Source organism: Lissotriton helveticus, chromosome 1_1, assembly GCF_964261635.1.
Source record: "Lissotriton helveticus chromosome 1_1, aLisHel1.1, whole genome shotgun sequence".
Classification (NCBI taxonomy): domain Eukaryota; kingdom Metazoa; phylum Chordata; class Amphibia; order Caudata; family Salamandridae; genus Lissotriton; species Lissotriton helveticus.
This window is the reverse complement of record NC_136057.1, coordinates 1,000,974,846-1,001,001,499: the sequence shown is the minus strand read 5'-3', so window position 1 is coordinate 1,001,001,499 and position 26,654 is coordinate 1,000,974,846. Positions and strand designations below refer to the sequence as shown.

Genomic DNA, 26,654 nt, shown 5'->3' with positions numbered 1-26,654 from the left:
GGGCTGCGCTGGTGGTGGTGCACTGATGCTGTGGTCGTGCTATGAGGATGCTGATGTGATGCTGTTGATTGGTGCGGAGGAGGTGCTGTGGTGGTACTGAGTGATGTGCTGGTGTACGGATGCTGAGGTGGTGCTGAACTGATGCGGAGATTGTACTGCGCTGGTAGTGAGTTGGTACTGCACTGGTGCAGAGGTAGTGCTGTGCTGGTGCTGCGCTGGGCCAGAGTGATGCTGTCCTGAGATGGTGCTCAGGTGCTGCCGAGTGCTCATGTGGTGCTGAGTGACACTGACTGGTGCCAAGGGGTGCTACAATAAGTGGTGCTGAGTGATGCCGAGGTGGTGCTTAGTGCTGCTTAGATGGTGCTGCGCTGGTGCAGAGTGATGGTAAAGTGATGCTCAGGTGGATACCCGATGGTGCTGAGTGATGTTGAGGTAGTTGTAATAAAATATAAAAGTGATCATTTGACATCCACTGCACATGTCCACGACGAGTTGCCGTGAAAGTCACAATTACTGCAGCCCAGGGATTTGGTCAGAATGTTCATGTGCAATGTTTATATTCAGAAAAACAAATTATTTGCTTGGTACAAATCTCAAATGAGGGATGGACCGAGTAAAGAATCGGAACCCTTATTTTCATGAAGATTTTAGAGGTGCTTACTTTGACACAAACAGTAGCCCCTTGAATAACCATCCTTAGTTCATGCAAGCACTGAAAATATCTTTCCCCCGGTTATCACCACATTACCACTCAATTCATAAACTTTATTCGGGTACCTTAGTACCCATAAAAGCACAAAATCATAACAAATAGAAACAGAAGTCTATGCATTTAAGGAGATATGACAATAGATAATTATACAGCAATATCACATGATCATTAAAAAGGTTTTTTTTTATTTTGTTAAAAAAAAAAGCCTATTAAAAGTAATGTCATTGGGAAAGTAATATTACTAAGGCCGTAAATAACTTTTGACAATTATCAAGAGACTCAAGGGTCCAACATAGACCTACGTGTTCTATTGGCTATTCTAAGAAAAGTGCATGTGCGAAAGATCAAATCTACATCATCCAGATTTACTATACACAGATAGGCCTCCTCCAAACTAATGGGCCGTCTCTTTTTAAAATAGGGATTAAAAAGCCACTTCGAGTATTCAGTATAATACTTACAACAAATAGAAAATGTATAATTGATTGACCACTCCTCCCATCACAGGGGCATAATATTTGATTGAGGTTGGGGTGGTAACCGAGAGGAAAGCAAAGTGCAAATCTGACAGTTCCAGCTCTTAGGCGGCATAGTAAGCTCCTATCCAAGCGACTTTTTGGTAAAGTGAGATATATATGCAGAGGGTAACAATACTGTTCAATAAACATATAGTTGCGAACAGATGATTTCGCAGATTCGGAGTCAATCCTCTCTTTATTACATAGGGAGTAGAGAGCATCCCTCAATTCCTTTTTGGATATTGTTTCAACTGTACTGGGATCAAGGAAGATATGTTCCCTGTCAATTCTGCGCAAGCTTTGTTGCGCTCCACTCAACCAAGGGATTTCAATCCCTTTATCACACTTTAAGCAGTCGCCGATAATCTCTAGAGTAAGGGAAGTCGCCTTATTCTTCCATACTGAGACCCAAAAAAAAGCTTGTCGTGCACAAATAAAATCAGGTATAAAATTAAGATGAGTTCCCTGTGGCATATATATGGAGATGTCGAGATTGGGATACCGAACAGATTCCTACAGGACCTGTTTTCTTCCTGTTTGACACATGAACTATTTGCTGTACCCCAAATCTCAGCCCCATAAGTAGCCACAGGGACGCACTGTAGCTTATAAATTTTCTGAATTGCTAATATAGCTCCAGTGGTCTTAGGATGGGGAAGACTCAAAATTGAATTGGTGGCCTTTGAGAACTTGCTCCTGGAGTGGGCTAAATGCTCACTCCAGGAGCCGTTCGCAGCAAAGACCAACCCCAAATAAACAAAAGAACGCGTACATGTTAATTTTTGACTATCTACTGCGATAGTACCTATCTCACGCTTCCCAGGCCCAATGCACATGAAAAAAAGACTTTTTTAAATTGACACGTAAATCTAAGCCGTCCATATACTTGTTACAATTTTGGACTAAGATACGCAGAGAGTTTGGAGTGCGGCCTATAAGGACCGCATCATCTGCGTATAAAAGCACAGGGATAAATTTCCAGTTGATTTTGGGTAACAGTTTTCAAAGAATTGTTCAACCCATTAATATAAATAATTAAGAGAAGGAGCGAGGACACAACCCTGTCTTACCCCCTTCCTACTTCAATTACCCCCGAAACCTCTCCTCCCATGCCAATCCTCACCTGTGCCTTGAGATCTTTATGGAGATACGTTAAAAAGTGTACCAGGGGCTCATCCAGCCCACCTGCCATAAGGATTGACCACAGCTTTGCCCTATTGACAAGGTCAAAAGCTGTGGACAAATCCACGAATGCCATATATACCGGTGACCTCCGTGCAATGGTGTATTTGCCAATAACCAAATTAAGGTTAGGGCATTGTTCGACTGTTCCCATCTTGGTCCGGAAGCCTAACTGGCATGGTTCTAGAATGTTATTTTCCTCTGTCCAGGTTAGAATTTTACTGTACAGAACTCTCCCCAATATTTTTATGGTATTATCTATTAGAGATATGGGTCTGTATTTGCTCGGCTGGGACCTAGCTCCCTTCTTACAAATCGGTACTATGATACTCTTGTCCCATGTAGCAGGTAAGGTGGCAAGGGTCAGGCTATTAAAAACATTCAAAAGCAATGGGGCCCAAAAATTAGGATTCCACTTGATTAGGTCAATTGGCAGCCCGTCAGGCCCCGGAGCTTTATTCCCTAAGCTCTGCTGGATGGCCTCTTCTACTTCTAGGATAGTTATCTCTATGGGGGCCAAAGTGCCGCTGAAAGACAAACAGGGCACGTGATGACCACTTTCCAGCGATGAAAAGTGCCATAAACAATTTTACGATCCAAAAAGCTTACCCTGACACATTTATTTCCATGTAAGGTTTAAAAGCACTGTGTGTTCTACAATCATTTATATACAATAAATATAAATGAAAATCATTTTCCTGCCACTCCTCAGAAAGATTCCTCCACGCAAAAAAAATCAGTTTCTTCAGCCAATGCAACAGCTCTCACAATATCAAAGGAGATATCAGAAAGGAATTCTACTTGTTTCTCAAAGGCTTCAATGAGCTCAGAGCACTCTGTATCCTCCAGTATTGTGAGGATTATAACTACCACTATCAAATGATTGAAATTGCTGTTTATTAAACACAGCAACAAGTGTTTAGTCATCCCAACTCAGCCAGCATCCAACTAATCAGCTCATAACACTGCAATTCAAAACCAGTCTAGAACACAGTAAACATTCTAATGTGTAAAAAGAAGAAAACTCAAGATACACTATAAAACAATTCCTCATACACATTATATATATATATATATATATATATATATATATATATATATATATATATATATATATATATATATATAGTTATGAGTGCATCTCATGAGAGGTTAACGGAGTACCATTATCTGTTATAATTACAGAGGAACACCTTCCTCAAACAATTTTACCTAACCAACTGTCCGTCTATTTGAAACGTCATGCATGAATGTCACCACTAACAACTTGGTGTTAACATCCACGACCACAAAGCAAACGTCAAATCACTACCAAGTCTATTTATGGGTTCAATAAAATCTAAATACACAGTGTGACAAGGCTTACCAGGATCACTGATATGTCCCCCTTCTGACTGCACCCCTACTTTCAATTTCCTCTCACCATCTTCACACACACACTACAATTCTCAACCCACCTCATGACTTTATCATCGTTACCAGGCAACCATAACTCCGACTTGGCACAAGTCTATCCCAAATGCCCCTCATGGACTAATGTGATTTATTTGGAACACAAACCCATGGGTGGAACAAACCTTTCACCGCTTATCACCAACATTTCTCAACTCCCTATCAATTCACCCAAAACCTTAACAAAAGGTCTCACAGAGGACAACAGAATGAGGCGATTAACTTCCTCTAACATAGAATCTGAATTTATGTATTTTTCCCGCTCCTCACGATTGCGCCATCACCCAAAGACACTTGCAAAAAACACAATTGATGGACAGAATGTAGAACACGTCATACATTCATCCCAGTACAAGGATCTGGGCCTAAATCCATCGTTTTTTTGCACTCCACACCACCCTGGGTTAGACACTGGCTATATGCAAATCAGCTCTGACCCTGTGCCTCATGGGAACAGTCCAGTCCGAACTACCAAGCCATGTCTTTCCCAGACCGGAATCAAGCATCCAAGGACCGGTTTCTGGCTATCAGCCTTCATCAGCCTGGATAGCTTGACTCCAGTGGTGTGGAGAGCATGGGACTCACGTCTGAGCATACCCAGCCCACTCGGGGTGAAAATTGCAAAAAACACAATTGATGAACAAAATGTAGAACAATGTCATACATTTATCCCAGTACAGGGATCTGGGCCTCAATCCATCGTTTTTTTGCACTCCACACCACCCTGTGTTAGACACTGGCTATATGCAAATCAGCTCTGACCCTGTGCCTCATGGGAACAGTCCAGTCCGAACTACCAAGCCATGTCTTAGCCAGAAACCGGTCCTTGGATGCTTGATTCCGGTCTGGGAATCAGCCTTCATCAGCCTGGATAGCTTGACTCCAGTGGTGTGGAGAGCATGGGACTCACGTCTGAGCATACCCAGCCCACTCGGGGTGAAAATTGCAAAAAACACAGTTGATGGACAGAATGTAGAACAATGTCATACATTCATCCCAGTACAAGGTAATGCCTCACGGTATGGGAATTACAAAGGCTTCCATGCAGAACGATAAATTAGGAAGTGTCCCATGTGCTAGTTTAAACCTTGGGAAAAAGGAATGGTTTTAACATTTCACCTCCGCGTTATCGGTGATATGAAGATAAAAGTCAGAAAGCCTAGCGCCTACACTTAATGCCTCTTGTCTGTGACTAAATTTCGTCATTAATGCTGACAGCAGACGAGGGCTGTAATAATGACATTATTTTAAGTACAAAATCTTTGACAAATATTTTATTAAAAGTTGCTGTCATTTAGCTATTACAAGTGGGTTCTAGTTATCAACCTTTGAATTTACACGGGGAGTGAAAAGAGCTTAGCGCCCAACTGTACCTCTTATCTGCTGCTACTTTTCGTCAATAACGCCGATAGGAAATTAGGGTTTAACAATGTCATTGCTTTAAGTCCAAAATCTTTAATAAACATTCTATTACAAACTGCTGTCATCTATATTATTGCAGCACCAATGGATGCACTAAAAATTGTGAAAAAACGATGAAATCTGGTCCCCGATTTGAATAGGGATACTGCTACTAACAAACGTGCATAAGGTCAGTATATTCAAAGAGATATAGAATACTATCGTAATTCATTGAGAGGTTGATATATAGTGAGAATTCTCCTGTATTTTTTACTAGACTTTGGGGACAAGCAATACAAACTGATTAAGGGGAACAGCCAAAAAGAAATTACAAGTTAAATATGACAAGTCGGATTCGATTTAGTGTTGAGGTAAGCAGTTTGGCAATACAAATAAAATATATGTCACATCCTCAAGATATAGACAGACTAAAATGTATCTTTTAATGTCGAAATAGGACGTACTGCCTATCCCATCAGTGAAGGTGATTTTCCACAGAAGTCATCGCCTTGCACTATTGCTAGGGTAAGACAATTTACCAACAAATATGTAGTATCTTTTCAATCAATCAATCAATCAAAGCATTTATATAGCGCACTACTCACCCGGAGGGTCTCAAGGCGCTGGGGGGGAGGGGGTCCGCTACTGCTCGAACAGCCAGGTCTTGAGCTGCTTCCTGAAGGCGAGGTGGTCTTGGGTCAGTCGGAGGTGGGTCGGGAGGGAGTTCCAAGTCTTGGCGGCCAGGAAGGAGAAGGACCTTCCTCCTGTGGTGGCTCTTCGGATGCGGGGGACGGCGGCGAGGGGTGGCTGGTCGATCGAAGCTGGTGTTTGGGAGCGTAGAAGTTGAGGCGGCTGTTGAGGTATCCTGGGCCTTGGTTGTGTAGGGCTTTGTGTGCGTGGGTGAGGAGCCGGAAGGTGATTCTCTTGTTGACCGGGAGCCAGTGCAGGTCTCAGGTGTCCGGAGATGTGGCTGCGGCGGGGGATGTCCAGGATGAGTCGTGCTGAGGTGTTCTGGATCCGCTGGAGTCTCTTCTGGAGTTTGGCGGTGGTTCCGGCGTAGAGGGAGTTGCCGTAGTCCAGACGGCTGGTGACGAGGGCCTGGGTGACTGTCTTCCTGGTCTCGGTGGGGATCCATCGGAAGATCTTACGTAGCATGCGCAGGATGTTGAAGCATGACGAGGAGACGGCGTTGACTTGTCTGGTCATGGAGAGGGAGGAGTCCAGGATGAAGCCCAGGTTGCGTGCGTGGTCTGTGGGTTTGGGTGCGCTGCCCAAGGCGGGGGGCCACCAGGAGTCATCCCAGGCGCAGGGTGAAGATCCCAGGATGAGGACTTCCGTCTTGTCCGAGTTCAGTTTCGGGCGACTGTTCATCATCCACTTGGCAACGTCTGTCATCCCTTCGTGTAGGTTGGCTCTGGCGGTGGCGGGGTCGTTGGTGAGGGAGAGGATCAGCTGGGTGTCGTCGGCGTAGGAGATGATGTTGAGGTTGTGCTGGCGTGCGATGGCTGCGAGGGGGCTCATGTAGACGTTGAAGAGTGTTGGGCTGAGCGAGGAGCCTTGAGGAACGCCGCAGATGACTTCGGTGGCCTCCGATCTGAACGGGGGGAGGCGGACTCTGTGTCCTTCCGGCGAGGAAGGAGATGATCCACTTCAGTGCCGTCTCCTGGATTCCGACGTTGCTGAGGCGCTGTACTAGGGTACGGTGGCAGACAGTGTCGAAGGCCGCGGAGAGGTCCAGGAGGATGAGGGCCGCCGTTTCTCCGTTGTCGAGCAGGGCTCGGATGTCATCGGTAGCTGCGATCAGGGGGGTACCAAGAGAAAATTCCTCTTTTTTGTCATCAATGTAGGGGTGTTTTCCGAAATTCGATCTTTGGAAAAATTCTCTTTTCAAGCTATTTTCCATATTTACCTCTGCTCTTTGCACTTTATAAACAGAGAGTAACACTTTCTCTATTCACATCTGGCAAGGTACAATATGTGTTATTGTTATCATTAAGTTAGGTCGTTGTGGGTCCATGTCATGTACAAATAAATGACGAAATGAATGCAGAAACAATAATAATTGATGTAAAAAATTGGTAGTCCTTCATGAATTGATTTAGATAGAGATGTTTTTTCTTACAGGAATAGACAATTGGTTGTTTTCAATGTTGGTGGATGCGGATACATTGATTTCTGTTTGTAATTGCAGATATCCCTACAGAGTACACAATTTGCTGTGAAGAACTTTGTTCTGTCAAAGGTCCTGAGGAAGGTGGTCCTAATCCACCGAAACGCATCGACCTAGCGTGACAGTTCACATAAAAGATCTGTGACTCCTTAGACACAGAATAAAGAGTGAATTTTGAATGAATGTCAGAGGATGTGTGTTGAGTTTGTGAGAATGTTATTTGGTGTTTTTTGTAGGTTATCTCAGGTATAAAAATGTTTTTAATTGCTTAGATGTACAAATGTAAACGATATTCATGTACTGATCTAAAATCGTGTTTATAATATGAATTTAGAACAAAAAATATAAAAAATATATATAAAAGAATTTTTCTAAAAGTAAAAGATGAATACTAAATAAAAAAAATATGAAAGAAATCATTGCATCTGTTATGCTTTGAAGGACTATGGTTGAAAGCTGGAACTATATGTCATAATTAAAATTTAGTAAGGCCGTGAGGGAATCTCTTTTGTTGTGATATTGCTTTTCCTCTCTTTTCCCTGGCCGAAAGTATCTATGGAGGGGGTCCCTTTGATATGTTGATACATTCACGGTTGTTTAACTGTGGGACATAGTTGATAAGTCAGCTGTGGAAATATTTTCTGTATGTTAGTTTGTCATGACATGGTAACACTGATCGGACTTTGATTTATGCATATTGTCGAACACCAGTATGATTATATCATAGAGAAAACTCTGTTGTAATTGTTTATCTTCCGTAGTTTTCTCTTTTTGTCTCCTCTCTGTACTTACAACTGTGTTAGTGAGGTGTATTCAAAATAATACATTGAGATATTAGCCATGGAAGGTTTACAAACATTTGGCTTTACAGATAAAGATTTTAATTCTCTGATAGGACAAGTGGTGGATAACACCAATATAACCAATACCACACTTGGTGAGAATAGCGAATGGCAGAATTTATTGAATTTAAAAAAGAAAGCCAAACGGATAGAGTCACACGCATTTTATATGCGTGAATATCTACTAGCCGGAGTTATTCCGTCCGGTCTAAGAGTTAGGAATGCTCCAGCATTATTCATTGAAATACGTAAGTTCCTGGAGCGGTGGTCACTGATTTCAAACCGCTGCTCCAGGGACTGGATGATGTTGATCATCGAAACAGCAAGGGTCATACTAATAACTTTAAATCAGGAGATCCTAACACTAGAAGAGAAACTAAAATCCTCAGATGCGGTAGAAGAGGCAAAGAACAAATTAGAAAAAATACAATCAGAAATGAAAGATTTTAATACATACCTGACAAACAAAAAAAACTGAAAAATTGAAAAACGATGTACGTTGGTTTACCAAAGAGAAGATTTATCCGTACTTCAATTCAAATTACTACCAGGGAGGCACTCAGGGAAGCTTTACTCATAATTACAGCAATAGTTACAAGAAAAATTATACCAACTTCTCTGATACCGGTTGGTCAGACTCAGATAATGACATGTATCATCATCCAGGGGTAGGAAGATACAACTCCAGACCCTTCAGAGGTAGGCAAGGCCATCAAAACTTCCAAAGTAGAGGTTTTTTTTATCAAGGGGCCCCTACAGGGGGAAATCTGTTCACTGGCAACAACACAGAGGGGGGCCACAGGTGTCGAGCCCACAACCTCAGCAACAATATGTGAAAACGAGGAACCAACAGTACTGGTGGTGAATGAGGATCACAGTAAAAACAGTTGCGGAGATATTCTTCCTATCTACAATTTATCTTCCACCCACCTTGATGACGATGCGGCAGCATTGCTTAGTAAGGGATTGTCCTTCGTCCCTTATACCATGATTAACAAATTTAAACTGCATGAAGATCTGCATGCTTTTTTCAGAAAAGTAAGACTGAAAAAGTACTTTGAAGGTAGGGATTTGGAGGAGGAGTATGATAATTTATCAAAATGTAAACCTCCATCAAAATTCACTCCAACCCAGGATATGGTAGGACCAGAGGTACAAATCTTCGAAAGACAAGTAGTACAGGATATTACACGCTTATTGTTAAAACCACAGAGACCTTACTTTAATCTAACAAAATAAGAGAATGTTGCCTTGAAAAAACTAGAATCCAATCCACAAATAGTGATCAAACCTTCCGATAAAGGTGGTGTTATTACGGTTTTTAATAAGACTGATTATGACAAAAAAATGCAAACTATGTTATCTAATGTAGAACATTACAGGCCAGCTCAGGCTAGAGAAATACAGCGGTTAAATGCATCCATTAAGGAAATGACTCAATCAGCACTTATGAATGGTTTTATTTGTGATAATGAATTTACCTTTCTAAATAAAACATGCCCAGTGACACCGGCCATGTATGGTCTCCCTAAGACGCATAAAAATGAAAGTCAACCACCAATGCGTCCAATTATCTCAACCATAGGTTCAAGCACAGAACCACTTTCGAAATATGTCAGGGCTCGACAAATCCACTCGCCCGCTCGCATTTGCGAGGGAGAATGGATGAGGACGAGCTATTTTTAGGTCCTACTCGCCCTTTCTGGCGAGTAGGAAATCGAACTAACTTTTGTCTTCTGTCTTTGAAAACAGAGCAAAAGTGACAAGATAACACGATTTAAAGGCATTTTATTGCTCACAAAGGAAATTAGCAATAATCATGCCTTTAAATCTTGTTATCTTGTCACTTTTACTCCGTTTTCAGAGACGGAGGTCAAGTGGGTTGGAGTCAGGTCGAGGGGATTTTCCATGGTACTAGACCTGCAGGACTAGTACCATTTTTCGGATTTGTCGAGCCCTGTATGTGGACTCGTTTCTGTGTCCATTGACACAGAAGTATGACTCATTTGTACAAGATACAGGTGATATGATCAATAAAATTGAGGGTACTTTGTTTAATCCAACTACAGACATCTTGGTAACGCTTGACATTGAGGCGTTGCATACCAACATTCCTCAATGTCAAGCGTTACAGGCGGTATCCTTCCTTTTACAAAGGTACCCAGACAATAGACCTGATGCATTCATAGTTCAGTGCTTGGAAGTGGTTCTTTTAAATAATTTTTTTTAATTTGATAGATCGCTGTACAAGCAAGTGAAAGGCACGAGCATGGGAGCTTCCTGTGCTCCAAGTATAGCGAATACTTGCATGGGAGAGTACGAAAGGAAAAATATTTACCATGAAACCGCCCCTTTTTAGAAAATGTTTTTTTATGGCGTCGATTCATTGACGAGATTTTTTTTGTTTGGTGTGGCGATGTACTACAACTTGAAGAGTACATATTATGGCTCAATGCAAGCGACAAAAATTTGAAGTTCACTTCAAATTACAGTAGTGAAAAAGTGGAATTTCTCGATATACTCATAGAAGGAAGTGAAGGAACTTTAAAAGTCAGCTTGTTTCGTAAACCAACTGCGAAAAATACCATACTCCAATTTGGGAGTTTTCACCCCCACTGCCAAAAGGACTCTATCCCCTTTGGGGAATTCCTTCGAATCCGCCGCAATTGCACATCACTCTCTGATTATTCCATCCATGGTGCGTTATTGAGTGACCGGCTGATCAAGCGGGGCTACCCACATCGTTTGGTCCGCCAAGCTTTCAAAAGAGCGAAATATTATGATAGGGATGCTCTTCTCAAACATACGAAATGTAAATCTAACGAAAAGATGACTTGTGTCATAAATCATTCGCCTTTAAATTATAAGATCAAAAATGCAATTAATAAAAATTGGAGAATCCTAGATGTGGATAATGATAAACAATTTGTTAAGCCCCTGGTAGCCTATAGACGTAATAGGAACTTGAGGGACCGGCTGGTCCACACAAGGAATACACCCAAAATGAGAGTGTTGCAGACTACCTTGACAGGCTTACCCCTGATACAGGGAAATCACAGATGTGGCGGCTGCCATGCCTGTGAAGCTGCATTGGTAAGAGACACCATAAAATATAATGGTATTGATGTGAAATTAAAATCTTTCACAAATTGCAGGAGCAAAAACGTTGTTTACTTTATTCTATGCCCGTGTGATCTAGCCTATATAGGCGAGACGGGACGGGAATTTAGAATAAGGTTCAGCGAACACGAGTCGGCAGTGAGGACAAGCAAACTAACAGCACCACTAGTACAACACTGTTTGGACTTTCATCACAATGACAATGATTTGAAGTGGTGTATTTTGGAAAAGGTACAATATAAGAATAGGGAACTGATGGAAATAACAAGGAGAAAACGAGAAAGTTTTTGGATTTTCCATATGGATAATGTTCGTGAAGGCCTCAATGAAAGTATCCCATGGTTTGTAACCAAAGAGTGGCCATTAATATCTGATTCAGTTATATAAAATCTTTTCTGGATCTTCTCTTCGCTAAAATATTTGAGTAAGAAGTATTACAGAACCATTAAATTAGAGCAGATTTTTGTATCCTTTTATCAACTATCACTATGAATATACACAATGGTATGACTAAAATCGATGACAGGCAAGTCGTTCTTAGAAAAAATTGCCCCCTGTCCTCTTCTACCAACCTCCCCCCCCCTTTTTTCTTCCCCCCCTTCACCCCGCCCTGACCCCTTCTTCTGTTACCCCCCCACTCCAAAAATGTTTTGAAAGTAAAATTGTCATGGGCACATTAGGGTAGGTCATGCCCTAGCAAATGTAATTTAAACAGGTTGTAACTGAGACATTTGGACTAGGAACGAAAATGAGTATTTGTAAACCCCTTTCAAATATGGCGCGCGGAATTCGAATTAGTAACACGAAGAACAATACTAGAAACTCTTTTCTTCGTTTTCGAACGAAGGATTGTTTTTAGTAATGTGGTAATTTGGTTGTTTATAGAAGAATGTGAAATTCCCAAATCACATATTTACGGTCAAATCCTATTAGATACAGTGTTAGTGACTACACTTAGAAATGGCGCTGCTTTCGCGATGTGAAATCAGTCAATTTAGAAATCTTCACATGCGAACTTGCAAAGCGCGCGAACGCTGATATTTAAATCGCGGAATAATGAGTTTCCGGTTCCAAGTCACTGGGCGTAGTTGGGATCAGGGACGTAGGAAGCGTGAACTCAGGTAAGCACTACTCGAAAATAATCTGCGAAATGGAAATTAGGGCCAGGTAATGCCTCATGGTATGAGAATTACAAATGCTTCCATGCAGAACGATAAATTAGGAAGTGTCCCATGTGCTAGTTTGAACCTTGGGAAATAGGAATAGTTTTAACGTTTCACTTCCGCGTTATCGGTGATATGAAGATAAAAATCAGAAAGCCTAGCGCCTACACTTAATGCCTCTTGTCTGTGACTAAATTTCGTCATTAATGCTGACAGCAGACGAGGGCTGTAATAATGACATTATTTTAAGTACAAAATCTTTGACAAATATTTTATTAAAAGTTGCTGTCATTTAGCTATTACAAGTGGGTTCTAGTTATCAACCTTTGAATTTACACGGGGAGTGAAAAGAGCTTAGCGCCCAACTGACCTCTTATCTGCGGCTAAATTTAGTCAATAACGCTGATAGGAAATTAGGGTTTAACAATGTCATTGCTTTAAGTCCAAAATCTTTAATAAACATTCTATTAGAAACTGCTGTCATATATATTATTACAGCACCAATGGATGCACTAAAAATTGTAAAAAAACAATGAAATCTGGTCCCCGATTTGAATAGGGATACTGCTACTAACAAACGTGCATACGGTCAGTATATTCAAAGAGATCTAGAATACTATCGTAATTCATTGAGAGGTTGATCTATAGTGAGAATTCTCCTGTATTTTTTACTATATTTTCTACTAGACTTTGGTGACAAGCAATACAAACTGATTAAGGGGAACAGCCAAAAAGAAATTACAAGTTAAATAAGACAAGTCGGATTCAATTTAGTGTTGAGGTAAGCAGATTGGCAATACAAATAAAAGATATGTCACATCCTCAAGATATAGACAGACTAAAATGTATCTTTTAATGTCGAAATAGGACGGACTGCCTATCCCATCAGTGGAGGTGATTTTCCACAGAAGTCATCGCCTTGCACTATTGCTAGGGTAAGACAATTTACCAACAAATATGTAGTATCTTTTAAAACATGGGGGTACCAAGAGAAAATTCCTCTTTTTTGCAATCAATGTAGGGGTGTTTTGCGAAATTTGATCTTTGGAAAAATTCTCTTTTCAAGCTATTTTCCATATTTACCTCTGCTCTTTGCACTTTATAAACAGAGAGTAACACTTTCTCTATTCACATCTGGCAAGGTACAATATGTTATTGTTATCATTAAGTTAGGTCGTTGTGGGTCCATGTCATGTACAAATAAATGACGAAATGAATGCATAAACAATAATAATTGATGTAAACAATTGGTAGTCCTTCATAAATTGATTTAGATAGAGATGTTTTTTCTTACAGGAATAGACAATTGGTTGTTTTCAATGTTGGTGGATGCGGATACATTGATTTCGGTTTGTAATTACAGATATCCCTACAGAGTGCACAATTTGCTGTGAAGAACTTTGTTCTGTCAAAGGTCCTGAGGAAGGTGGTCCTAATCCACCGAAACGCATCGACCTAGCGTGACAGTTCACATAAAAGATCTGTGACTCCTTAGACACAGAATAAAGAGTGAATTTTGAATGAATGTTAGAGGATGTGAGTTGAGTTTGTGAGAATGTTATTTGGTGTTTTCTGTAGGTTATCTCGGGTATAAAAATGTTTTTAATTGCTTAGATGTACAAATGTAAACGATATTCATGTACTGATCTAAAATCTTGTTTATAATATGAATTTAGAACAAAAAATATAAAAAATATATATAAAAGAATTTTTCTAAAAGTAAAAGATGAATACTAAATAAAAAAAAATAAAAAAATGAAAGAAATCATTGCATCTGTTATGCTTTGAAGGACTATGGTTGAAAGCAGGAACTATATGTCATAATTAAAATTTAGTAAGGCCGTGAGGGAATCTCTTTTGTTGTGATATTGCTTTTCCTCTCTTTTCCCTGGCCGAAAGTATCTATAGAGGGGGTCCCTTTGATATGTTGATGAAGACGGCTGATAGCCAGAAACCGGCCCTAGGATGCTTGATTCCGGTCCAAGGAAGACATGGCTTGGCAGTTCGGGCTTGACTGTTCCCATGAGGCTTACATTACTAATTTAACCAACCCTTTCCCAGCACCACATGGGAGTAAAAGTTTCACCAAGGGCTTATGGTATGTTCGGAGTATACATTGTGTGCCCCAAAGGTAAGGTATAAATACTCCACACCCTAATCAGCTGCCAATGCCTCTTGTTTAATTACAGAAAAATACAAGTCAGAATAAGTTAAAGTTCTTGAAGTAAAGGAGACTGTTTTTTCATAACACCCATGTAACTGAAAGAATAACTATCAATAAAATGTTGCTTTCACATAGCCGCTGGCTCATGAAACACTGAATTTATGTATATGCATGGTCGTAAACTGAGTGTCAGAGAGGTAGTTGCGGTCAGTGCTGGAGAGTAGAGGGAACCCGATGGATCCAGGTTCCTGAATCTATTTCTGGGGAACCAATCTAAATTTGTCCGGGGGTATTTTCTGAAACCATGACATAATTCAGCAGCGCCCACTAGCTGCATGCATTCGGTTTGGAGCAGCAACCTGGAAGCTACAAGGGGCATTTTTTATATCCAATTACAGCTGCACCCAACACAAAGGATTCATTTAAAGGGTAATCAGCCCTCATTTTGTTCAAGTATCACTCTAACAGGAGGCCACCTGGAGACTAACACCCAACGTCCAATGCAATGCGCCGAGCATAGCAGGTCCCTATGTACACCACTAGGAGAAACATAAAATCCTATGCCAACACAACCCAAACCTCATTCATTAATGTGTGGAAATTATACATTGATTATGTGTTGTAATATGACAGGGAGACAAGGCCAGTGCTCTGAATTTCTTAAAATGGCTTAACAGACAGAATGCTTTCCTGAAATGTACACACTCTCTCTCTCCAAAACCGATCTAGTCTTCCTAGACTTGAACATCTTCCCTGACAAAGGTACCCTGAGAACAACAACAGCCCAAATAAAACCAACAGAGAAGAATTGTCTTCTCTTTGACCGTTCCCATCTGTGACACCCTACAGAGAACTTACCATTCGGCCAATTTCTGCGACTGAGATGGAATTGTTCCAAACTCTGTGACTACAAAAGACAATCTGAGGACCTGGCTTTTAAATTAGAAGCTAGAAATTATCCTAAAAGAATCATATCCAAAGCCATGAAATGTTCTAAGAACAATCACAGGGAGGCACTACTGGAAACACTTTCTCCCAAAGAGAAAGAAGAACGACCCATATGCATTACTACTTACAGTGTAGCATCGAATCAAATATGTAAGATCATCAATCAACTCTGGCGCACACTAAACAGTGGAACTGTGCAATTTCCAAAACCAATGTTGTCACAAAAACACAGGTGCAGTCTCCGGGACATCTTAGTCCACACACGACCGCAGAGAACCAATAACAACAACAGAGAGGACCAAATTTGGATAACCCCAATAAGAGGTCACAACCCATGTGGTAGCTGTAGTGTTTGCCACCTCACTCAGCCATCATAAAAGATCACATTTAATAACACCACCAAGTGGGAACTGAGATAATTCACCAACTGTAACTCCATATGTGTGGTAAATGTGATCACTTGCCCTTGCAATCTACACTACATAGGGATGACCACCTGAAAAATAAAAATCGGAATTGGGGAACTCTGCAGCAATCAGAGATGTGGATGTGCAACCACTAAAATGTCGGTCCATTACATGAACACACTGCGAGAGACTTCTATTGGGTCATCCTGGAACAAGTGAGCCAAGAATCGCAACTGTTTGAGAAGAAACATGGATGGGTGTTTTGTTTAAAACACACATTGATGAACTGAATGAAAATGTACCCCTTGGCCAATTCATTAAATAACATAAGACCTAAGCATGATCTTTCATTATTGCGTATTTACTATCCAATTGGTTAATAGCAATTTGATTACAGGCTCCTTCCTTTTTCCATGAAAACATAATACATGAAAATACTTTTCTTCGTGATCAAATTGCTCACTTTATTTAAAAATATATTTTATCTGAATGTTGCTTTTTTTTATTAATTAGGGGCATCTTAAACAACCCCTCGTTTTTCAGTGCCCAACAGAACGGCTACAGTGTAGGACACGGGAACGAGGAAGTGGTTACATCTGCAGCGGCCATTTTGGAAGGTCTGCGTCTGAGTCTTCCTAAGACACGAGGACGCCGATGTCTCCCCACTGTAGCACAGCCAAGTAGTGTGCCGAAACGAATGGCTAACATCTATGGGCCACGGCGGGCGTTACTACTCCAGTGAGGAAGTAGCCTTGATGGAGTGAAAACAGCACAGCTGCCCCTAACAGCAAAGCCATCCCGCTCCCTTAAGAGTATTGCGTAACCTTTTTTTTCCCCTAAATAACCTAGGTTTCCATTGACTTTATAACAGAGTATGACTACAGGCATCCCATCCCCCCCGGTATGTTCTCATGAATCCAAATGGAGTCAATTAATATGTATGTGCCATTTAATCACCACCTGTGCTGTATGTCCTGTCTGTGTCTTTTTAAAATATATATATATATATATATATATATATATATATATATATATATATATATATATATATATATATATATTTTAGCAAACCTCTCTTATGGTAGGACTAGAAGAGTTCATGTATACTGAGAGAAATAGATCACATTTTTCCACCCAGGTGATGTGTTTTCCAAATAAAACAAGCATGATAATGTGTAACATGGCCAAATGCCACAACAGGCTAACAACCTCTTTTCTTTCCATACGTTTTATCTTCACAGATTTTCCTGTAACAAACACAACTAGGTGCTCTATGTGTATATCTAATTACAGGTTTTCTGTTTTTCAGCAACAAACAATGATAGTCCGAATTTGAGATATGCAGGATTAGTACCAGGGAGCAATAACTCTTGGTCCTGAAGAAGAGCCTTGGGGAAGTGCTAGGAACATGTTGACCAGCATAACTCAGGAACATTATTTGCATTGAGTTCCAAATTTCTCATTTTTTTTTAATCATACCGAAAGAGCTAACATTTAAAAAACAAAATCATACTAGCCAGGTACTTTTAATTCTTCCGCAACCCCAACCCCTATCATTTTCTTCATCTACCAAAGACTTCTAACAAAGTGATTCCACATAACACGTAGGTTGTAGCATGCCCCGTTCCAAAGCGGAATGGGAAAAACCCACTGATTAAGCATGCCACCAAGGAGAAACCCTGGTGAATGAGTGTTATTTAAGGAAAACCTTCCGTTTTCCAAAAGGGTACAGAGTAGGAAGAAAATCGCAACTGACAGAAGGACTCCTTTAAGATTATCACACATTTTGCAAGGAGGACGGGCCCTTTTGACTATTCCCTCTACCTCCCTTTGTTTTTTCCTATGGTATGAATAATTACACACATTTTAATTTAAAGTGCGTAATTTAATGAATAGTAAATGTTACATAAGACAATGACGGTAATAAGGAATCGCATATCATCCATACTTGTAGACATTATATGCTAAAAGGGAATGGTCAGTAGAAACACAAAGTCAGGATATAAAATATAATGCAGTGATTGTGGATGTATGTACTAACAAGACTTAATTACTTTCCAAAGAAACCCTTCTATGCAATCTTAGAACAGACTGAGGAAAAAACAATAAGGATCTAAATCCATGACTTACAGTTTGGATGCAGCTCTCTATGATGCCGGTAAATAGATCACTGTGCTATATTAGGCTTGCAACTAATGAACTGGAAGCAACAACATGATCTCAGTGTCAAAAGCAGTAGCCCACTTACCCATCTAAATAAAGAATGTGTGACTGAACCATGCATGCCGTTACAACTCAAATGCCATTAAACGCATAACCCTTACGACACATTTTTAAACAGCAACTATGCCATTACAACAAATTTTGTTGGTAAAATATGAATGATAAAGACATATGCGTGGTAAAGGTTTCACCACTAAATATAAGTACTATACAGTTCAGTATAAACACTTTCTATATATTTAAATAACGGTTTACATTTGCGTGGTAAAGGAATGCATGGTAAAGGATTAAGATTTGTGAAACAATGGACAGGTGGGTACACTTTTTTGTAATAGATTATATATATATTCGCTCCAACTCTTTCCTTATAAAAAAAGAGAATTCCGCACTCTCAGGGGTATTCCAGCACGGCTTTATTATATATATATATATATATATATATATATATATATATATATATATATATATATATATATATATTCGCTCCAACTCTTTCCTTATAAAAAAAAGAGAATTCCGCACTCTCAGGGGTATTCCAGCACGGCTTTATTTCAATTTGACCAGCAAAGAACAGACGCGGAAGCTTTTCGGCGAAATGCCTTTGTCAATTACATTGCGGAACAGACATGTTTTTCAACATTTCTCATTTTGATAAAACAGAGAAAGGACTGTCGCGCTTATTCTCTTTAGCAGCGCCATTTTGAAGTGTACAAATTCTTCTGCATCGTATATGCACAAGTCAGTCCCGATATAGGGCATGAAAGTGTGCTATGGACGCAATATAATGTGTAAATTGTTGATGTCAGGAATAATCTTGATTGGCAAGCTGACTATTCCCCATGGAAAGTGCATTAACGCATAAATAGAAAGGCTTTCATGGAGCTTTAGTCTATAGATATATGTTACGTGCATATACGATGCAGAAGAATTTGTTCACTTCAAAATGGCGCTGCTAAAGAGAATAAGCGCGACAGTCCTTTCTCTGTTTTATCAATATGAGAAATGTTGAAAAACATGTCGGTTCCGCAATGTAATTGACAGATATATATAGATATATATATATATATATATATATATATATACACATATACATACACACACATTGAAAATCCTACAACCCCTCAAAATTACCCTTACCACCTAAAATCCCACACCCACCCAAAACATTAGCCAGATTACTCTTGCCCAGAAAAGACCATACCCGCTCTAAACCCTAAAAATACCCTTGCCACCCAAAAACCCATACCCACTCTAAAGTTACCTTTTTAATAAAAACCTTTTCCTACTATATACATGTATGTTTACCTTCTATTTACATTTAAAACACCCATGCCTTTACCATTCATGCCATTACATGTAAAATCATTGTAAAGGCATGCGTGGTAAAGACAAATGCAATGTAAAATCTGGGATAGTAAAGGTACCTGCGTGGTAACAACCACATTGTAAGGGCTTTTACCATTAAATAAAATATAAATCTGTGATCTACTAGTTACACAATGTGCTCTGCAGCAGGCACATTAACCCTCTATGCTACTTCATGAGTCAAATCTGTGGCTGGACAAAACAAAGAACACTCCCATGACTGTGCTAACTAGTAGTCATTTTACCACTGCTTTAATATCTTCAAAATTACTGGGTACAGAATGATATCTGCAACAGAGGTCTTAACCCTGTAAAATACTTTTCAAAAAATGCAGCCTTTTTGTGACGAATTAAGTCATCCAGAACAGATTTACTGTCACAAATGCCATGTTATCAATTTGTTTAAGTATTTTTTTAAAAACGCATGTATAAATTGAATGTCAGACTGCGGTTTTCAAACTCAGTCCCAAAGTACTCCATCCCTTTCCTCTGCCACACCTTTCCTCTGCCACACCTTGGCCCCATATGTATAAGTGCCCGGAGTAATTTTTCCCAAATCCAGCACTGTCTGCGGTACACTAAAGCTGTGAATGGCAGACATTACTTCCTGAATAATTACAAAGGACAGGTATTTGGCGCCATTTTCAAGGATAAAAACTGGAATGATAAAGCATATAAATTGGGTATATTCTTTGGTCTAACTAAAATAGACGGGATTCGTCAAACAATTACATGTGACACTCTTCTGTTTTTGAGCGTTAGTACAAGTCCCACCAAGACAACTCTACAAACACAAAACAAACGAGAAATGTAACAAGCGCTCAACGGCAACAAATCAGATTTACATAAGTATTACATGCAACAACTTGCCCGTTACTTACACGGGCCGACCGTAAAATACCGCTTATCGTCCTTAATCAAATTTTTGCCGGGATACATGTGTCCATAATTTCTGCACTTCCGGGTCGTAAACTAGCCAATTCCATGTCTAAATATATTCTAGAATTGGTTTGAAGGGTAAACGAGACTAGTAATTTGCAAAACAACACAGGATTGGAGGATTGTAAACCAATCTTAGTGCGCTACACACTATTCCGAAACATTCATTGGCTGTGGTGTTTCAACTGTTCTACGTCCATTGGAGGGTGTAACCAGCACCGAGCCGGCTGAACCTTTGCTGGTGGATGACGTCAGGAATACCGGGCACTAAAATATGGCCAGGTTTTTAAACAGACCTCGGCGGCCCGTTGCTGTTGGCTGTGTTATACGAGGGAGGAAGGAGAGGTCGACGAAAGCGTTTGTTGCTGAGGAGTTGCCTTCGGGTAGTCAGATTGAGAAATTAGGGGTACGTCAGCGGCCGGGAGGTGTTTTCAACTGACAACTGGCCCTCGAGGCGGGTGTCTACTAGGGACTGACCGAGAACCGAAAAGCAGTAATTATAGAAAATGTTTACTGACGATCCTCACGATTCTTCGAGCGAATGAAGCAAACGGTTTCCATGGGATTTTGCCATCTTCTTTTCGCAGACATCTGCGGAGCTCTCAAAATATTCCTTATCCAACATCGAGTTGCAAATGTACAAGTGAGAGACCTACGGAAATACTACCTTAATCGGTAGCGTCGAGTCGTTTCTAAATCTAGATAGGTTAATAATGTTCAGTAGGGTCAAGTAGAGGTGGGCGAGCCAACACATTAGCAGGGAGAGAATAACCTGTGCGCGAGCCGAGCCTTTACAAATAGTTGGCATGTAAATCATAAAACAAGCACTATGTAAAAATATGAAAACGTATATTTATCTAACATGCAGACGCATGGCGACTTAGTACATCATTATTGTATTGCTGCATTAAGAGGTCATTACTAAAAGTGATAATTTTTAAACACAAACACACTCCGTTATGTAATGTAACTGGTTCTATTGTAAAGCGCTCTGACACCTTTAGGTAAAGTTCACGCTATATATAAACGCATAAATACAATCCATGCCCGGGGTGCTACTAGACCCCAAGTTATGGAGGGGGTGGAGGCTTAAGACTTCCATCCAGGGCGGACTCGAGCCCTGTGGAGTCTTTTTTGCGCTCCACTCCATGAATTCAAGGGCTACCACTCTCCAACAGTGCACATCATCGCTCCATAGCTTCTCTCTGACTTCATGACATTTTTTATAGTGCTATTCATAGGTCACTCACGCTCAGTTCTGTTATCTGCATGTTACATGTTCTTTGCAGCTGGCACATTAACCCTCAGTGCTACTTTAGGATGAGCCAAAACTGCCACTAAAAAACATTCTGAACTCTCACCATCAGTAACATTAATCACCATAGTTATCTTGACATTTGTATTGCTGCCTAACAACTGCCTGATGATTCACAAGGAAGTTCATGTACTTTTAAACCTGCACTGCCCTAAAACTTTTGGATCAAATTTGCTAAAACGATGCAGACCTTTATAGGGCATTCATGATATAATCCAGTACTTTCATGGTGCACAAGGGAAGCCTAGCCTTTCCTAGGAGTAGATCTCGTTTTTTTTCAAATATCTAAAGTCCGAAATTATTTCCACTATTCCAAGGTCATAATTTTTGCATGGGTGAGCCCCTTATGCCAAGAAGTATATTCAATATGACCATGCCAGAAATTTACCATGAATACTTCAGCCACAGTCATGGGTGCCTCTAAAAATTCCATTCACTATATAAAAGTCAGAATTTTGATATTGACACCCCCTATATAATGAGTACAGGAAATCTTATAACAAGAGTTACCTCAAATATCCGTTCCAACATTTTGGTATGGATCCACCCCATATGCTAAGAATTAAGTGCATTATGTTGGAGCCTTCGGCCAGGTGTGCTGGCGCATGTTCTGTGTCTGCTGCTGGTTGAGATTAGGCTAGCAGCTTTCTCTGACAGTTCGAGTCCCCACAGCCAATGATGCTGTCCTAATAGCAGCATGTCAGGGCTAGCAGTTTGCCAGAGATGACGACTCCCATCCAAATTATATTACTGCCCTTGTCCATAAAGCAAGAATAACCTCCATTATACCAAATCAGCAGCACAGTTGCCTGCATAACACACATACAGTCTCTCAAACATAAATAGCTGTACGGGGCTTACATTTGATTTTACATGTGGATCAAGCAGTTACACTAGTGGAAATGAACTAATCCACATTCTGACGTGTAATATCACTGTATCCGTGATCTTATGAAATGCTTGGCTTCTTAGGCAACCATGGATTTTATCCAGTAACACTTTGCATTTTTGGGATTTCGAAACCCAACATACAATGTTAAAAAGAAAAGACATGTCACACGATCCTCAATCCAGCACCATACCTCAATGCCTCAGCCCTAGAATCCCTCCTTGCGCCATCCCACATTCTCAGTCCACAATCCTCTCTTGCACTAGCCCCGTTTTTGTAGATTGAATTAAGTAGGCATCTAGTACTACGGAAAGAGCAGGTATTCTGTGGGTGCCTTTGTAGAAATATGTGTTTATTCATGAGAGATGTGTAATTTTTATATGTGAAGAGTACGATGTGTGCTCATGTAAGTGTTGGGTGATGGTGAGTAGTGTGAATGAGTGCAGTGAATGGTGTAAGTGTAGGGTGAAAAATGTGGCAATGTGAGTGTCAGGTGGGAGGTTCTTTGAAATCTGAACCTGTGTTTAAAATATCATTATTCTGCTATGATTTTGATGTCAGAGAAACGAAAATGGCAAGTTTTATATGTGTGTGTATTTTCATCACAATACAATGATGAATGCAGAAGTTATTGACAAATTCATTGTGAGCCCACAGGTTCTATGTTGTGAACAGCAGCCATCTTAGGTGTTGCCCTTTACATAGGCATATACATGAGCCAATGATTCTGGTAGAGCAAGTATTAAAGGACACGTACCCCTTAGCTTGAGTTCTTCCTGACTCCCATTTGACCTGAACAGGCTGAATCTGCCTACGTGATGTTGGCCTCACCAAACCAGTCCATGCCCTCTAGTCAATCTATATTAAAGATCTGAGCAACTTGTTGTGTACATTGGCCTGAGCAAGATTAGAAGGCCGAATACAGTAGCCATGCCTGTTTATGACCCACAAGCATCCCTTATCCTACATTTCTAACTTCCACACCTGGCTCCGTTTCTCTTCTTCTGGGCTTTTACAATGGGGAGGTGACCGTTTATATGATGGGGAGGAAACCAGTTCTATTGTGATTTACTCCGGCCTGCACAGGAAAATATGTGAAGTTTGACATATGTTCATGATGGAAGATGGGTTGGACAGTTTGGGCAAGCAAACTGGTATTTGTAATTATAACATGCTTTGTTAGTAACATGGGAGTGACCTACAATGATGTGTTTCAAAGCAAGAATGTGAGCCTAGGGCCAAACTTTTTGTATAAAAAGCCTGCCTGAGAAAGCTCAGGCAGGCTCCCTCTTTCAGTTGTAAAACTACGGTTGGACGACGAAGCCTCATAATTAATTATAATAAAGATGTCTTTTGATTTTACAGATTGGCTGTCAATTCCTTTGCTGCTTTATTATGCAAACTGCTGGATAGATCCCTGATGGGGAGTGAGTCATTTAAAACTTTTCCTCAGGTGAGCTGCATGAATGTAATATGAGAGGAGCTCCCATGTAAGTGTCAAGTGAGAGGAGCGCATGCAGAGTGAGAGAAGTTAGTGCAGGGTGGTGTGAGCGGTGTAAATGCAGGGTGAGTGGTGTGCCTGTGTGTGGTGCAGGGTGAGCGTCCAGGGTGAAGAGTGATCTGTGAGATTGACTGGATTGTATGGTGAGAGGAGTTAGTGCAGAGTGAGTGGTGTGTCCCTATGAGTTACAGCAGACTACTGTCTCTGTGTGCAGACAGGATGGACATAGTGTCTGTATAAATGCAGGCTGAGAGGTTTGTCCGTGAGAGTGCAAGGAAGAAGTACAGGGTGAGTGATGTGACTCCAGGGTGAATGATGTGCTGTTTTGCGTGGTGTGAGTGCTTTGCCTATGTGAGTGAAGGATGAGCTGTATGAGTGACTGGCGTGCCCATGTGAGTGCACAGAGAGCAATGTAGCACTTAGAGTAGGGTGAGTGTTGTGACGAGTTTGGGTGTGGGTGAAAGTGTAGAGTTGGGGGAATTAATGCATGGCAAGTGATGTGTTTGAGTGAGATTGGAGAGTGAGCTGTGAGAGTGACAGGTAAGTGAGGTGTCATGAGTGCAGGGTGAATAGCATAAGTGCATGGTGAGCGGTGTGACTGCAGTGTGATCACTGTGAGTGCAGCGTGAGAGGTGTGCTCATGTGACCACAGGGTAAGTGGAGGGAAAACAGCGTGAGTTCATGGCAAAGGCGCATGAGTACAGTGTGATCGCTGTGAATGCAGGGTAAGCAGTGTGCTCATGTCAGCGCAGGGTAAGAGGAGGATGAATGGTGTGAGTGCAGGGTAATATCGTGGATGCATTGTAATAGCTGTGAGTGTAGGTTGAAAGTGACAAGTGAGCGGAGTGCCATGGATATGCAGGGTGAGTGGTGTGTGAGTGCAGAGTAGGAGAAGGGTGAATGGCGTGAGTGCATGGTGAGTAGTTAGAATGGGGAGTGAGTTGTAGGGTTTCAGATACAAGCTAAACTATTGCTATTATGGCATCAAACAGGAATGGAGGGTGGAGAGAATAAATAATGTGCTGACCCTGCAACAAACTTGCCTCCTGTTTAGGGTTGCGAGCTGATCGGATTCCTACCAGCACCACTGGTATTTTGATGTGCCACCCAGTACAAAAATTAGCAAAATCACCGTAAGCCGTTTTTTGCACTTATTTGTGCGTACTTCAAATAGCAAATATAAATAGAAAGCACTTTTAAATGTGTTCTAGGGTGGCATTTATGCCCTTACAAATAAGTAAAGGAAACAAAAACAGAAAAGTCATCTTACAGATGAATACACACCATTTTATTTACAACCGTGTTTAGTGTCAAGGCCAGGCCTTTGCAGACTCTTTAAGCAACAAATGACCTGTATTTTTCTTTTAGAAAGGTGGCATCCCTACTCGTGAGATGCCTTTTTACTAAATGCATTTTCCCACTGTGGCAGTAAAAATAAAATACAAGTGTAAGGAATAGCGAGAGCGGGGACCCAGGGTTAACCAGTTCAAAAGCACGTCAGGAGGCGTGGTGTGGCAGCAAGTATTCTACGTTTACCGCCATCAGTATTGCAGGCCCCCGACGGCGGTCTTGACGGTCCCGACTGCCTGTTGACACAGGGGGGTTCCTCTGCTGCCCGGCACTTTGCCTCCTGTCGGCCTCGCAGCTCCGCGTCTAAGCCCACGGTACTTGACGTGCTGCCAGGAAACAGAGCTTCACCTCAACCGGTTGCTACTGCGGTAAGGTGGTGGTATTACCCTGTGGGTTGGCAAGCGCAGCCGCAGTTAGTGGGCAGGTGCTGAGTGCGAGCCCAGGTGAAGCCACGGAAACAGCCCGGCTTGCAACCTCACCTAGAGTGCCCTGCTCGCATAGTCCTCCAGGCCCACCCCACCCCTCCACCTCCCCCCCCCCCCCCCCCCCCCCCCAAGGCGCTTGGGGAATGCTGAGAAAGGATCCAACTCAGTGAAAAACAACTACTTGAACTCTTTGGTGTGGCAGGCCTCAGATTCTTTAGCAAGTATATCTGCACCCCTAAACTCTTCCCCAGGTGGCAGGCAAACCCTTCCCCCCACTATGTGCTCCATTCTCTTCAGGTCCCGCTCTGCTGTTGTGTGCTGGGTGGGAGAGCACTGTTGCTAGAAGTGTTGGGGGGGAACGCAGGAGCAGCCATAGGAACCAGGATTTAACAACCCGTCTGGCAGCAGCATCATAGTGAGTGGCAGTAGCACCAATCAGTCAAATTATTGACCACCAGTACGGAGCCCAGGCCCCAACAAAAGTGACTCACTAAACCAAGGTGTGGGGCGTATAAATACATTTTATTTTTCCAACTAATTAAACTAACATAAGTGCATCAGCACTAAA

General features: G+C 41.2%; 1 protein-coding gene across 3 annotated transcripts in view; it reads right to left on the bottom strand.

The window, feature by feature from the left end:
* The window catches only part of TMEM209 (transmembrane protein 209), a 310,927-nt gene extending 290,231 nt beyond the window's left edge, over positions 1–20,696 (bottom strand). Inside the window, exon 1 of one of the 3 annotated variants that reach the window (XM_078677577.1) lies at positions 20,549–20,696. The gene's annotated coding sequence lies outside the window, so the exon portion shown is untranslated. The remainder of the gene's footprint in view (positions 1–20,548) is intronic. The other 2 variants (XM_078677562.1, XM_078677568.1) reach the window with 2 other exon arrangements.
* Positions 20,697–26,654: the final 5,958 nt, after the last annotated feature.